Source organism: Chionomys nivalis, chromosome 10 (assembly GCF_950005125.1).
Source record: "Chionomys nivalis chromosome 10, mChiNiv1.1, whole genome shotgun sequence".
Classification (NCBI taxonomy): domain Eukaryota; kingdom Metazoa; phylum Chordata; class Mammalia; order Rodentia; family Cricetidae; genus Chionomys; species Chionomys nivalis.
The window spans coordinates 45658816-45674956 of record NC_080095.1 but is presented as its reverse complement, the minus strand read 5'-3'; the positions used below and the strand labels follow the sequence as shown (position 1 = coordinate 45674956).

Genomic DNA, 16141 nt, shown 5'->3' with positions numbered 1-16141 from the left:
TGGAACTAGCTCTTGTAGACCAGGCTGGTCTCGAACTCACAGAGATCTGCCTGCCTCTGCCTCTCAAGTGCTGGGATTAAAGGCGTGCGCCACCACCGCCCGGCGTAGCTCAGGCTTCTTATTAACTAATTCTCACATCTTAAATTAACCCATTTCTATTATTTAATATTTTATACAAGGCTCATGGTTTACTGGTCAGCTTCCCTACATGGTGTCTCTCTGACTCCGCCTACTCTCTCTGTATATCTCTGTTTGGATTTCCCATCTGGCTTTGCCCTGCTAAGCCACTGATGGACATAGCTTTATTCATTAGCCAATAACAGCATCACATATACAGGAGGACATCCCGCACCAGCATTGACAGCAGGATGGTGGTGGGGAGGGTTGGCTCAGTGGTAGAGCGCTTGCCCAGCATGCTGGAGGCCCTGAGTTCCGCTCCCTGCATCACAGAGGGAAAAAGAAGGTTGCCTGCAGGTGGCACACGGGACTTCCTGGAGTCTATTTACCTTGGCAGTTGGAACAGGAACACGCCCGGGCAAGGGCTGCAAAGTTCAGTGTGGTTATCCAGGAACATAGAGTACCTGGGTGACCCCCATTTGGAAGAGAGCAACCAAGCTTTATTTTGAACGTGGATCCAGTGAGCCACTTGGGACCTTATTTGAGGATTCAAGAGATGTTTCTGCAGTGACTGCAGGAGGTGTGACTCGCAGGATCAGAAGTTCATTCTCAGCCATTGAGTCAGGGACCTTTGTTACTGCGGTGGCCAAGGCTTACTATGTTTTTGCAGTAGCTTCTCTGGCCACTCTTAAAGAACCGAGACAATTCTGATTATAGAACCTCAAACTTGTGACAGCAGGCAGGTGGCATTGGGATAGGAATTGTTCCGGTGCTAAGGGGACAATAAAAATTAGGACAGCGAAAGGCCCCAGTGGACTAGATCAACACCTTGCTAAGGAAAAGCCCCCGAGGGACTAGCATACGTGACACAGAACTACGTCTAAGGATCGTGTGTATCTGGAGTTTTCAGCCTCTTCCCGGCTGCCGAGACACAGGGTGGACACCAGTGTCCCTCAAAGGCTGTGACCAGAGCAGCTGTTCTTTTTGGTCAGTCTAACTGTTGGGATGGAAGACAAAAGAGGAACTTCACATAATTTTTGGTTCTGTTTTGCTTTTTCCTGTTGCATGTTTGTTTTGGGAGACCCTCAGGAAAGTTTGTGTAAGTTGACATCTTGCTTCTGGGGAGATGGCTCAGCGGTTAAGAGACTTGCTGGTCTTCCAGAGGATACAAGTTAGGTTTCCTGTACCCGCATCAGCCACTCACAATCACTTGTAACTCCAGCTCCAGAAGATCTGATGGCCTCCTCTGGCTTCCTTGGGTACCTGCATACATGTGGCACTCACTCACTCACTCACTCACACACACACACACACACACACACACACACACAACTAAATACACACAAATATAGGTGTTGAGGTGGGGGTAGCTGGAGAGACGCTGGCTCAGCAGTTACGGGTGCCCCTAGTGCCCATGTCAGGTGGCTCACAACCGTCTGTAGCTCTGGTTCCAGGAGATCCAATGGCTACTCCTGACCTCCACAGGCTCCTGCGCTTGTGGATACACAGTCACACGAAGACACACCCATGCACACAACCCCTGTGCTCCTGCCCTGTGCTCCCCTCTAACAAATGACACAGAAAGATGAGCCCGAGGAAACCAAAGATGATTCCTGAAAGGATCAAATATGAATCTAATCACCTTTAACCAAAACACGAGTTTCCAAAATCTTTCTCCTAGTCCTAGTCTGCTTTCTATTGCTGTGATAAAATGCTCCGGCCAAAATCAGCTCGGGGAAGAGTTAATAGGCCCACCGGTCCGTGTCATGGTTTATCATTGAAGGCATCAGGGCAGGAACTCAAGACAGGAACCTGGAGTCCAGAACTGACACAGAGTTCACAGACACCCACGCTTCCTGTCCAAGGGCTTGGTCAGCTTGCTTTTTTATTTAACTCAGGGTCTGTGTGTGTGTGTGTGGTGGGGGAGTGTACAGCCCACTGTGGGCTGAGTTCTCCCACAGCAATCATTAACTAAAAACAAACAAACAAAAGCCCTGCAGACTTGCCTACAGGCCAGTCTGGTCGTTTGTGTCCAGTTGATAAGAAGCGAGCCAGGCTTGCCTTGACTGGTCCTCACTGCGGGGTTTTGTCAGAGGTCCCAGGTCTCAGCTGTCCAGCCCCAGGGCAAGCACTGCTCCTCTCTGAAAGCCCCACTGGGCCAGGAAAGTTCGGGGTCATTCTGGGTTAGTTTTGTCCGAAGACTTAGCAAACTGCAACTCTATGGACAATAATTTTTAGTCATGAAAATATTTGGAATGTAGGGGTTTGCTGACCATTCGAAAACATTCTAGAACATAGATTACTCACTTTTCACTCACCTAGTGGAGTCTCTGCAATATTTACTGGGTAAGTAAATTAAGATCAATATGTAAATTAAGATGTTTATTTATATCTTGAAATAATGTCTCTAAGTCCTTTATCTGGACTATGGGAGGTTTGGATTCAAGAGGACTTGTCTTCTGTAATCCAACACTTCCAGACACACATCCAGTCTCTGGGGCTCCTGCAGACACCTACGCTATCAGTTAGGCAGTGCTGGAGGGCCTGGGAAAGTAGGGCCGACGACATGGCTCAGTGGATAAAGGTGCTTAGCACGAAAGCCTGATGATCTGAGCTCGACCGCTGGATTCCATGGTGGAGGGATTGAACATACTCTTGAAAGTTGTCCTCTGACCTCCACAAGTATACCATGGGACATGTGTGCCCACATTCAAACACACACACACACACAAAGTCAATTCCTTTATATTTTTATTTATTTGTTTGTTTATTTTGAAGCAAGGTCTCTCTGTGTCTCCCTGGCTATTACAGACTTTTAAATGTGGACCAATTTGAACCTAGATCCCTATCTGCCTGCCTCTGCCTCCCAAGTACTAAGATTAAAGATATATACCAACATATATGGCTATTTATTTTTATATATGTACATGTGTGAGTAACCACATATATGTTTGTGTGGCATTTTTGTGCCTAGTGCCCCAAGAGGCATGAAAAGGCTTCAGATCCCATGGAACTGGAGTCACAGGGGATCGTGAGCCATTGTGTGGCTGCTAGGAACTGAACCCAGGTTTTCTGCAAGATCAACAAACACTCCAAACTGCTGAGCCAATATCGACTGTGGAACCACTTTTCTAGTCCTAGATTAAAAATTATTCTTCTTTTCTTATTTTGTTTTTTTTGAGACAGGGTTTCTCTGTATAGTCCTGTCCTGGAACTCATTCTGTAGACCAGGCTGGTCTTGAACTCACAGAGATCTGCCTGCCTCTGCCTCCTGAGTGGGATTAAAGTTGTGCATCACCACTGCCTAGTTTAAAACTTTAAAATATATATATATATATATATATATATATATATATATATATATATCTTGGTAAATTTGCGTGTCATCCTTACTTAGGCCATGATCATCTTCTCTGTATCGTTCCAAATTAGTACATGTGCTGCCAAAGTGAGTACTGGGAAAAATTTTTAAAGAAACAAGAAAGTAACCAAGGACCCACTTATTTTATTTTACTAATTACTGTTTTTGAGACAGGGTCTTACTATGTAGCTCAAATTATAACAGGGCTCCAGACCTTAGCAGGCCCCTAGACCTTAGTACAACTGACTTCATGATGAAGCGCCATTCAGGTTGTAAAACTCAGCACGTAGACCACACCACCTGCCCAGATGAAAACAGACTTACTCCATCAAAGTCCATAGTTCTGGGGCAGTCTCTAAATGTACTAACTTGGCTTTTTGGCTTCTGTAGCTCTGCTTTTGACTAACTGCTCTTGTTAACTGAAGTGTGTCAACCGTAACATGTTTTTTGTGTTTAAAAGCTCACCCTGAGAAAGGCTCAGAACTACACTGAGATCCCAAACACCCAGTGTAGTCGCCGGCCAGCTAAAAAAAGACTTTCTATTGCCTTAACCTATGTCTGAGCAGTCTTCTCTGATGAATACCCCACAACAAGACTAGCCTTGAACAGCCGGGCGGTGGTGGCGCACGCCTTTAATCCCAGCACTCGGGAGGCAGAGGCAGGCGGATCTCTGTGAGTTCGAGACCAGCCTGGTCTACAAGAGCTAGTTCCAGGACAGGCTCCAAAACCACAGAGAAACCCTGTCTCGAAAAACCAAAAAAAAAAAAGAAGAATAGCCTTGAACTCAGGATCCTCCAGCCTCTGCCTCCTGTGTGTTGGAATTACAATCAACCCCTTGCAGGATCCCACTTCTTTTGCCTAAGAACATCAACAAAAAATGTGCTAGAGAAGAATTTGAGAAAAGGGAGATGTTTTATTTAATTTGAATATTTATTTCTCAGCACCGGAGATAGAACCTAGGGTCTCATGCATGCTTGGTAAACGCTCCACCACTAACAGAAGCTTTATCCTAAGCAGCAGCTTGCATGTGGGGAGACGCAGCAAAGCACAGGGACCCGAGTTTGGATCCCTAGTACCCACATGAATACCAAGCATGGCAGTGTAGCACCTCTGTGATCCCGGTGCTGGGTGAGGGGAGGTCTTTGGGGACAGGTTAATAGTCACCAGACTCTCCAAAAGCCATGGGCTTCAGGTTTAGTGAGAGAGCCCCTCTCAAAAAACGAGGTGGAGAGCAAACGAAGAAGTTAGCTTTAATCTCTGGCCTCTGCACATGCTCATGCATGGGCAAGCCCGTGAACACATACACACAGAGCAAACACACACACACACACACACACACACACACACGCAGCCTGCACACCAAGGCCTGGCTTGTGTCGAGAAAGTTTCCACACTGTCAGCAAACAGATACAATACCTGGGGAACAGTCCTGACTGACATTTAAATTTGGCTGCAAGTGGCGAGAAGAAGCTTCTGGAAGCTGCTATCTTGGGGTTGAGACAGGGACACTTCTGAGCAAAGGCTGCAAGTTTCAGTGTGTGGTTCTTCTAGAACACCGTGCCTGTGACCTCGCACTGGCAAATGACTATCAGACTTGGCCAGTGAACTGAGACCCAATCAGCCACGTTGAACCCTTCTTGGAGATTCGGCTCTGCAAAGGGACAGATAGATCAAGAGACGCCCAAGTTCTAAGTGCAGGCACTTCCCTTTCTGTGAGACCGCGTTGTCAGCCTCCTGGCATTGGATGTGGCCTTACTCCTGGTTAGGTATAAGTTCTTACTATCTAGTTCAGTCCGGCTTCAAAATTGCAGCAATCCTGCCTCCCCCTACTGAGTGCTGGGATTTACAAGTGTGAGTCACTTCACCTGGCCTAGGGTGCTTTCATTTACTCCAGTGAGTTTGTCCACCAGCAGGAGGAAGCTATGTAACCTGTAACCTTCTGTTACAGTTTAGATCCAACAAATGTCCGCAAAGGCTGTGAGCTAACAGATTGGTTGCCAGCTGATGGGAAGTGACTGAATCTTTGACCTCATCAACAGACTTATTCTTTGACTTCCTTGTGCAGTCCTTGGCACATTTTATCTCATATATCATGAGCACAATCAAGTATATGATTATTCCCAGAGAAGAAACTCGTAACAAAAATTAAGCAAAAAGGTTTTAATGTATGTTATATACAGGTATTATATAAGGCTTTATTTATTTATTTATTTACTGAGACAAAGTCTCACTATGTAGAATGGAACTCCATATGTAGATCAGGCTGGCCTTGAACTCATAGAGCTCTGCCTCTGCCTCCCAAATTCTGGAATTGAAGGGCACATTGTTATCTGTGGTGGTTTGAATGAGAATAGCCTCCATAGGCTCATCTGTTTGAATGCTTGGGCCCCAGTTGTTGGAACTGTTTGGGAAGGATTAGGAGGTGTGGCCTTGTTGGAGGAGGTGTGTCATTGGCTTTGAAGCTTCTAAAGCTAACACCATTCCTAGTTAGGCTTTTTTTTTAAAAAAAAAAAAAAGATTTATATCTTTATTTATGTTGTATATAGTGTTCTGCCTGCATGTATGCCTACACACCAGGAGAGGGCACCAGATCTCATTATAGATGGTTGTGAGCCACCATGTGGTGGCTGGGAATTGAACTCAGGACCTTCAGAAGAGGTCATCTCTCTAGATGCCCTTAGTTAGTTTTTTTTTCTCTGCTTCCTACTTCTGGTTACAGATATAAACTCTCAGCTACTGCTCCAGTGCCATGCCTGCCTGTCTGCTGGCATGCTCCTACCATGATGGCCATGGACTCAACCCCTGATAGTGTAAGTTACCGATAAACTCTTTCTTCTATAAGTTGCCTTGGTCACAGCAGCAGAAAAGTTGCTTAGACACCATGCCTGGCTAACAGAAAGCATTTCTATGTCCTCTCATTTTCTGTTACCCTTGGCTATGAAAAATTAAATAATATGGCTAGAGTGACGGCTCTGTGGTTGAGAGCACTGGATGGTCATGCAGAGGTCATGGGTTCCATTCTCATCACCTCACAACTGTCTGTAATTCTAGTTCCAGGGGATCCAATGCCCTCTTTTGGCCTCCATGGGACCAGGGATGCATGTGGTACACAGATCTACGTACAGGCAAAACATCCATACATATAAAATAAATAATAAAAGGATTTTTAAAAGAGGGACTGGAGAGATGACTCAGTGGTTAAGAGCACTGGTTGCTCTTCCAAGAGGATCTGAGTTCAATTCCCGGCACCCACATGGGGGGGCAGGTAGCTCACAGTGGTCTACAATGAGATCCAATGCCCTCTTCTGGTGTGCAGTTGTACATGCAGACAAAGCACCCATACACATAAAATACATAAATAAATAATTTTTAAAAATTTAAGAAAGAAGAGGATCTAAGTTTGTAAAATGGATAAATTAAATAGGTCTTTGAACACCTAGTTAAATTAAAATTATATTTATAATATAATTGTTCATGTCTATTTTGCATTTTTGTTGTAAATCATTGTTATCAATCTCATAAGCCCATAACAAGATTTCCTTTTTCTTTCTTTCTTTTTTAAATAATTTTATTTAACTTTATTTCATGTGAGTTGGTGTAAAGGTGTCAGATTCCCTGGGACTGGAGTTACAGACAGTTGTGAGCTGCCATGTGGGTGCTGGGAATTGAACCTGGATCCTCTGAAAGAGGAGCCAGTGCTCTTAGCCTCTGAGCCATCTCTCCAGCCCCAAGATTTCCTTTTTCTTTTCCAGCCTCAATTTTCAGAACTGACATTTAAGAGTACCAGATCAAGGCTATCTACCTGGAATTTCAAAATCAACACTTTAATCTCTACAGTTTGGTTAGGCCACACCAGGTTTTCTAGAGGCAACAATATGGGGGTAAGATACTGTCAGGCAACTATCCTAGCCCCAATCCCAAAATCACATTTTAGATTAGACATTCAAGGAATATCAATTATGTAATGAATTTTTTAAAAACACAGTAAAGAGGAAGTAGCCACAGGCACACTGGTTGGTTTTAGAAATTCTAGAGATAGATGGAATCTTAGGTTACAGACTCATCTCGTTGCTAAATGAAGAGCTAATATTAAGGAATTTGTTTAGCAATAATGATGTGTGCTACTTAATGTGAATTGCTTCCCAGGGAGTCATCAGGGGGATGAAGTTCCCCTCTTACATGTCTTAGAAAGTCCCAACACTAAGGGATGTACCTCTTGAACAAGCAGCTAGAGTTCCTTCCATCCCAAGAGAGAAGTATATTCTGATAGAATTCCATATGAGATAATTTTTCATATGGGGCCAGATACCCTAATGTCTCTATTATGACTCTTGCTACCTACTAACCCAGAGTGATTTGGAGTAAGCATCTGTCTTTTTTCTTTGGAGTCCAGGGAAACCTCACGTAAAGAAATCTCTAAGGAGAGAACTGGTTACTTCAGCCATCACAGTTTTAGCTTCCATCAAGTTACTTGTTAGAGACACAGAGTAATACACAAAGTGACACAAAACATTTGCATCAATTCAGAATGCACGTCCCTGAGTTTTACACTTATTGATTTACTTGTTTAGGGGTGGGGTGAGCAGGCGCACACACCAGGATGTGTGTGTGGAGGTCAGCCGACAGCAGGAGGAAGTTGGTTGTCACCTGTCATCGTGTGAATCTAAGAGATCAAACTCAGGTCCTTAGGCTTGGCAACAAGTACCTTAGCCTCTGGGCCACCTTGCCAACTCAGGGTGCATTCTTAAACAGTAAAAGGACTTGTCAGCAGGAATTTTCCCTAGGGCTTGCCAAGAGTAAATAGATTCACTATTTTTCATTCCTCTACAAATGACAATAGAGATTATTGCAAAAATGTACTTAAATTCAGGGCTGATGAGATAGCTCATCACCTGATTTTGATTTCAGGAACGCACAGAGAACTGACTCCCGAAACCTGTATTCTTACCCTCCCTGCTACCAAGCCATGACACGCATATGCCTGCATACACACGCTTACGTACATCCTCTTCCCCTCTCTCTTCCTTCCTCCCTCTTTTTCTCTTCCTCTCTCATAATAATGACAAAGAAAATTTTTAAAAAACCTACTGCACGTACTGGCTTTGTGGGAGCCTAGGCAGTTTGGATGCTCACCTTACTAGACCTGGATGGAGGTGGGTGGTCCTTGGACTTCCCACAGGGCAGGGAACCCGGATTACTCTTAGGGATGATGAGGGAGGGGGACTTGATGGGGGAGGGGGAGGGAAATGGGAGGTGGTGGCGGGGAGAAGGCAGAAATCTTTAATAAATAAATAAACAATAAAAAGAAAAAATAAAATAAAAAAAGAAAATTTTTAAAAAACCTCAAATACAGATGCGAGCGATACATTTTCTAAGAGTCTTACTCATTATCTCGCAATGACAAGCAGCACGCAAATGGCCAAGCCTCAGACAGCAGAGATCGTTTGTCTCCTATCGACTGGTACTACAGAGTGATCCAAGAAGGATCCAGATGGTTCTCGTGTCTCAAACATGGGGAAAGATAGAGATTAAAGCAAAATCCAAAGATGAATGCAAACTGAGCCAAACAGAGAAGCAAAGAGTGTAAGCACTGTGCCAAACAAAACCTGAGCTTCCCTGTAACATAACCAAACACCAGTGCAGCAAATGATTTAACTGGACCTTTTTAAATATTTTAATTAGCCCCCGCCTCTGTGTGTGTGTGTTCACGTGCATGCACATGCGTGTGCATGTCTAACCACATGCACGTTACAGAGAATATGTGGCGGACAGAGGACAACTTGCGGAAGCCGTTTGCCTTCCTGGGCTTAACCTTGAGTCATCAGGCTTGGGAGCAAGCTGCTTTACCTGCTGATCCGTGGTGTCATTTGGAACTGAAGAACTGGCTCCGTGGCTGAGAGCACGTGTTGCTTTTGCAGGGACATGGGTCTGGTTCCCAGCACTCACATGGTGGTTCACAACCATCTCTAGCTCCAGTTCCAGGGGATCTGATGTTCTTTCCTGGCTTCTAAAGGCACCAGGCACACATGTGTGTACATGCAGGTTTGAAGTCTTGATGTCCCTTCTTGGTTATCAGATGGCACAGGGGAAGGTTCTTATTTTCATTAACAAAATAATTTGAGAAAGGACTCAAATGGAAGCTCAGGATAATTTTTATTGGCATTTAGAAGAAAAAACCCCCGATGGCAGGTAAACTGTAAATACCAGTTTTCCTGCACCTAGAGTAGAGTGGATGAGGGAAATTAAGCCATTTAAATTGTCGTGGCCAGAGGCCTGGTGGAGAAACAGGCTCATCACAGGGAAGGAGGCTGTAGAGAAAGAGTAAAGAAGCTCAAAATGTTGGGGGGAAAGTGTACTTAGAAAAGAGAAAGTGGTCTGTGGTGGTGGTGCACACCTTTAATCCCAGGATTTGGGAGGCAGAGACAGACAGATCTCTGTGAGTTTGAGGTCAGCCTGGTCTACAGAGTGAGTTCCAGGACAGCCAGGACACAGAGAAACGCTGTCTCAAAAAACAAAACAAAACAAAAAGTAGAAAAGAAGCTACGCTTTTCTGAATAATTCTCATTAATACTAATACTTCTCATAATGATTTTCATACTTAGTAATAATTCTTTTTTATTTTGGTTTTTCAAGACAGGGTTTCTCTGTAGTTTTGGAGCTAGTAATAATTCTTATCAAAAGTCTATCAACTGGTACTTCAAAATGACTCAAGAAAAAGTTCAAATAGTTATCATGCCTCTAACACAGAGGGAAATAAGCATTAAACCAACATCTGAAGATGAATGCCAAACTAGGCTAAACACCTATCTCTTTAACATGCCTTAAAGGGAGCCTGCCTTCCTAGGGGTGATCCTTTGACCAGGAGATTGAACCACCCAATTGGTACATTATATTTCCACCCAGGCTAGAGACTCTATTGACCAGAAAGGGTTTTCCCTACTTCAATACATATTCAGACAAAATACTCATACACATAAAATTTCAAAACAATCTTTTTTTTTTAAAAAAAAGACAGATAGTTATTAGAAACCAGTCTTCTTTACAAATTGGCATCAAAAGCACAAAACAGACGAAGAATTAGATGATGAGAATTTGCCAAGTATTCTCCAAATCATAACACTGAAGAACTAGAGTACTGTGCAAATAAAATGAGCCCACAATGCAGAAAAGCCTCTTCTTCACCAGTTCATCAATACACATTTTTAGCAACCAAGGGTCAAAGACAGAGTTACATGACTGGGCTTCCCTGCATTCCAGCCACAGCGATCTGTTAGTCACCTAAGGCCAACCTCCTGCCTGGCTCCCTGAAGTTATGACAGGAGGGCCTCGTGTTTACAAGTCTATTGTTTCTCAAAAAGAAGCGAGGAGACAAAGGGTAAAGGAGAATGAATTGTTTACAATTTGGCCAAACCTGAGAAAGGAAGACCATTAGCGTCTGTGGCGGTGTGAATGAGATGGCCCCCACAGTCTTGGACATCTGGATACTTGGTGCCCAGTTGATGGTACCGTCTGGAGCAGCGATGGAGGGCGGCCTTGCAGGAAGGAGTGTGTCACTAGGGCAGGATCTAAGAACTTAAGGCCTCCCTCTACTCTCAGTTTGTTTGCCAGCTTGCTCCTGCCGCTACGCCTGCCTGTTTCCTGCTGCTGGCTCTCCCTGGCAAGATGAACTCTTAACCCTCTGAAGCCTTAAGCTCAAATAAACCCTTTTATCGGTTGCCTTGGTTATGTTGTTTCATCAGAGCAATAGGAAAGCAATTAGTGTAGTTTCTTTTTGCCTTCTCTGTAACAGCGTTACAATTATACAAAGGCTGAAACAAAAGCTAAGAAATATGCGTCGCTAATTTATCAAAACCATGTGAAATCTCTTCCTGCAAAGCTAGTCTCTAGCTGGCACCAGGGTTTCTGATTTTCCCTTCTTCCAGCCTGGGATTCCTGACAAAATTTTAATAATTCTTTTGGGTCCATTGTTTCAACAATCTGATAGCCAAAGGGGAGGGGCACAAATTTCTCTCTTTTTAATGTTTATTTGTTTATTATTTTTAATTGTGTGTGTGCAGCCGTGTGTGGGTATGTGCACATAAGTGCAGGAGTCCCAGGAGGCTGTGAGCCACCTGAGGTGGGTGCTAGGAACTGAACTCAGATCCTCTGCAACAGCAAGCACTATGTAGTTTTAATTTCTGAGCCACTTATCCAGCCCTTACGTGTCTCCCTTTGAAATATCTTTTCTGGCGATGGCAGTCACAGCATGAACATCACCTTTGGGTAAACAGAAAAAATACTACATATGAAAAAGACGTGGGACCAGGCCTCCAGATTCTGTGGGACCAGAGAGAGTCAGTGCTCAGCCACTCTTGCAGGGCCAGAGAACACCTAGTAATCAGGACTTCAATCCAGTGGCCTCAGAGGTCAGGGCAAGGCCTTAGTTTCAAATCCACTGTGCCCAAGGTCCCATGAAGACAGGATCTTTGGTTCCAGTAGTGCCGCTCCCCTTTGGCTATCAGATTGTTGAAACAAAGGACCCAAAAGATTTCACATGGTGGCCGGGCGATGGTGGCACACGCCTTTAATCCCAGCACTTGGGAGGCAGAGGCAGGCGGATCTCTGTGAGTTCGAGACCAGCCTGGTCTACAAGAGCTAGTTCCAGGACAGGCTCCAGAACCACAGAGAAACCCTGTCTCGAAAAACCAAAAAAATAAAATAAATAAATAAATAAATAAATAAATAAATAAATAAAAGTACCTTTTTAAAAACTTATTTTACGTGCATGATGGTTTTGCTTATGTGTGCACTGTATGCCTGCGTGATGCTTAGGGAAGCTGGAAGAAGCCAGAAGAGGGGTTTGAGCCCCTGGAACTGGAATTACAGACAGTTGCGATCCATCATGTGGGTGTTGGGAAGGAATCCAGGTTCTTAGGAGAGCAGTAAGTGCTCTTAACTGCTAAGCCAGTTCTCCAGCTCCATCAGTGAGAAAAAGTTGTGGTTAATGGATTGTTTTAAAATGCAAGCTTAATGAAAATAACAGAAATGAACCGATAGATAAGAGGTGGAATTACAAACAAGTCATAAATTTAAAGGGTTTTTTGGTTGTTGCTTAAAAACCAAATACTTACAGAAGAGAGAACAACTTGAAGTAACAGATTGGTGCTTACCCTTCCACAGCAGCTGGGAACTCAATTTGGCTAGGAACTCTCCACTGTGATGCTATACTGAGGGTTCAAGGACCTCTCTGCACGAAACTGATACTGGAGAAAACAAAACAAACTGAGTATTTTCTTGATATCAACAACAGAAAGCATTATCTGGGGACGTTGGATGCCGGAGATAAAATCAAAATCTGGAAAAACAATAAAGACTCTGCCCCTTTCTTAGAAAAAGCATTGGCCAGAGACCTGAGTTAGTTAAAACTAAAGAGGGGTTGCTGTTATAATATGTAGCCATCTTTATGTATGAGCAATGCCTAACAAGCACCATTGGGACTTTAAAATTATAGTTCTAAATATGATAGACACTGTGTCTCTCTGTCTCTCCATCTCTCAGTCTCTGTCTTCATCTCTCTCTGTCTTTCTCTCTGTGCTCTCTCTCTGTCTTCATCTCTGTCTCTCTCTCTCTCTGTGTGCTCTCTTGCTCTCTCTTGCTCTTTCTGTCTTCACCTCTCTGTGTCTGTTTCTCTCTGTCTCTCTGTCTCTCTGTCTCTCTGTCTCTCTCTCTCTCTCTCTCACACACACACACACACACACTTGGAAGCACTAAGTAGCCTACCTTGGTTTCAGTTTGCAGAATAGCCTTAAAATTTTGCTGCCCAACAGAGAGGAGCTGCTGCTCCCTCAGGTCCCAGCCAGCTAGTCATGAGCAGAGACACATGCCTAGCATCCCAGCACTCTGGTGGTTGAGGCAGGTGGATTGTGGTCTGTTTCCTTTATTATTTTTTGAAAATTTATTCATTTTGTTTGTTTAGTGTTTTGTCACATGGATGTTTGTTCACTATGTGCACCCCTGGCACCCAAGACAGAGGAGGCATCAGATCCCCCTGGAACTGGAGTTATGGATGGCTGTGAGCTACTGTGTAGGTGCTAGGATCAAACCCAGGTCCTCTGGAAGATGAGCCAGTGCTTTTAACCCCTGAGTACTAGGCACTAATTGCGGTTTGTAGGCCAGTCTGAGCTACAAAGTGAGACTGTTGGAAAGAAGAAGGAGGAGGAGGAGAAAGAGGAGGAGGAAAAAGAAAAGATCTCAACCACTTGTGGACGGTTATGGGATTTCCTTGGTATTGCTGGATTTTTGCTAGGTTTAAGACTTTAGTTATGAACTAACAGTGTGTCATTCTGCAAAGCCTTAAAGAGTTTAGATTCTGACCCACTGAAGTGAACCTATGCTTGGCAGCAGGACAAGAGGCAACAAGTTTGGCTGGAATGTTGATCCCAATGCTAGGGGATGGGTCCCAGCTAATTGCTTACTACTGACTTCAGACAGCTAGGGAAGCGGCAAAGGGCTGGTTCCCATGGCTGACTGTAGCTGCCCTTCACAGCAATTTACTGGATGGGATGCTAAATTTTCACCCTGGGGACTTGGGGAGATGGTTTATCAGGGAAAGCACTTGCCACAAAAGTGTAAACACCAGAGTTCAGGTCTCTGGGTCCAGTGGAAGAGACAAGGGAATCCCTGAAGCATGCTGGCTAGACCAGTCAGCAAGCTTAGGCTCAAGTGGGAAATCCTGCCTCTCTGTGTAAATGGGGAGTGAAAGAGGAAGACCCCCAAAGTCAACTTCTGTCTTGTACATGAGCGCGCGCGCGCACACACACACACACACACACCTTTCACATGTGCACTCACATATAAGCACACACACACCCTCTGAAACTATAAGCCCCAAATAAACTCTTACTTCTTCTGTAAGTCACCTTCATCACGGTGTCTTATCACAGTAATAGAAAAGTAACTAAGACACATTTCAAAAAATGATAAAAACAAAACAACTTCTGCCTGTTTGTGTTAGGGCATCTCCCTAGAGGGGCCTAAAATAAAATCCACTTAAAGTTCTGTTTAGCAGACCCTTTAAGCCATCTGGAACACTTTGCTTCCCATTTTAAATACGGAGGACTTTTTAAAATTAAATATTCTTCTTCTAGGTTGGTTTCCACCATATAAGTCTCTGTACCCAGAAGACCAGTGTTGGTAACGCCAAGCTAGGGTATGTGTGTGGACAATGGAAGAGTAAAGTTTTAGTCTGAATTAAAACTGTCCCTGGGGGGTGGCAGCACAATGGTCAGTGGGTAAAGACATTTGGTTCTGAACCTGATGATCTGAGCTCATCCTTGGGTCCCACACAGTGGAAGAATGAAAGAGCCTCCTACTCTGACATCATAGGCATGCTATGGCATGAGCCCTAAATAAATACTAAATAAGTAAATAACAAAAACAAGCACCCGTGTGACAGGAGAATCCCTGAGACCTAGTCTGTCATGTGCAGTGGCAAACAACACTGAGATTCTGTGTTGGTGGAGGCTGCTCAGACCCGAAATAACTGCACAAAACTGTATTAACTAAACACTGCTTGGCCAATGACTCTAGCGTATTCCTAGCAAGCTCTTACATCTTAAATTAACCCTTTCCTATTATTTTGTATTTTTCCACAATGTTTGTAGTCTACAGGCAAGGTTCCAGCTGCCAGCTCACGTTCCAGCTGCTGGCTCATGTCTTTCTCCTCTGGCGGCTACATGGCTTCTCCCTGACTTGGCCTTCTTTTGCCCAGCATTCAGTTTAGGTTTCCTGCCTGGCTTTATTTTACTCTGTTAAGCCATTGGCCGAAAGTGGCTTTATTCACTAACTAATAAAAGTAGCACATATATATAGAAGGACTTCCCACACCAATTCTGTGTCAAACAAAAGGTGGAAGTTAAGGACTAACAGGCAAAGTTGTCATCTGACATCTGTATTTGATAAATGTTTTATATTTTTTGCATTTTTCTAAACAGTCTAAATATAAATACACCGTGATCTTTAAATTTTGGCCTTTTCTTTTATTAAGTCAAGAGAACAAATCTGGCAGTTAGGATCTCTTGACTAGGAATGAATATGAAAAAAATACTGAAAAATAAGTAAAAGTTTAGGAAAGAAGATAGGAATATGTTAATACTATGGTGCATAAAGCAACAGTAATCAAATATAGCATCACAAAGACTATTTATAATATGTGTGTCTATTTGAGAATTAAGTTAAATTAAAATTTTAAATTTTTTTGTTTGCTTATTTTCAAGACAGTTTCTTTCCGTGCAGCCTCAACTGTCCTGTAACTAGTTCTGTAGACCAGGCTGGGCTCAAACTCACAGAGATCCACCTGCTATAATTTTTAAAATTATATATCCGCCTGGCTATAATTTTTAAAAATGATTACATTTTGATTTTAAAAAAAGATTTATTTACTTTATGGGTATGAATGTTTGGTCTGCATGTATGTGTATGTACCATGTGTGTCTAGTGCCCAAGCAGACCAGAAGAGGGTGTCAGATACCCTGGAACTAGAGTTTCAGGTGGCTATGAGCCATGTTGATGCTGGTTGACCAGCCAAGGCCTTCCGCAAGAGCAGCCAGTACTCTTAACCACTGAGCCATCTCTGCAGCCCCAGGTGCCCGGATTTTAAATGAGAGGCTAATACCAATGAATCCT

General features: G+C 43.7%; 1 non-coding gene across 1 annotated transcript; it reads right to left on the bottom strand.

Moving 5' to 3' along the window:
• Positions 1–3469: 3469 nt before the first annotated feature.
• On the bottom strand, positions 3470–3573 carry LOC130883274 (U6 spliceosomal RNA). Its single transcript, XR_009057958.1, has one exon. It is a non-coding gene; the product is annotated as a U6 spliceosomal RNA (small nuclear RNA).
• Positions 3574–16141: the final 12568 nt, after the last annotated feature.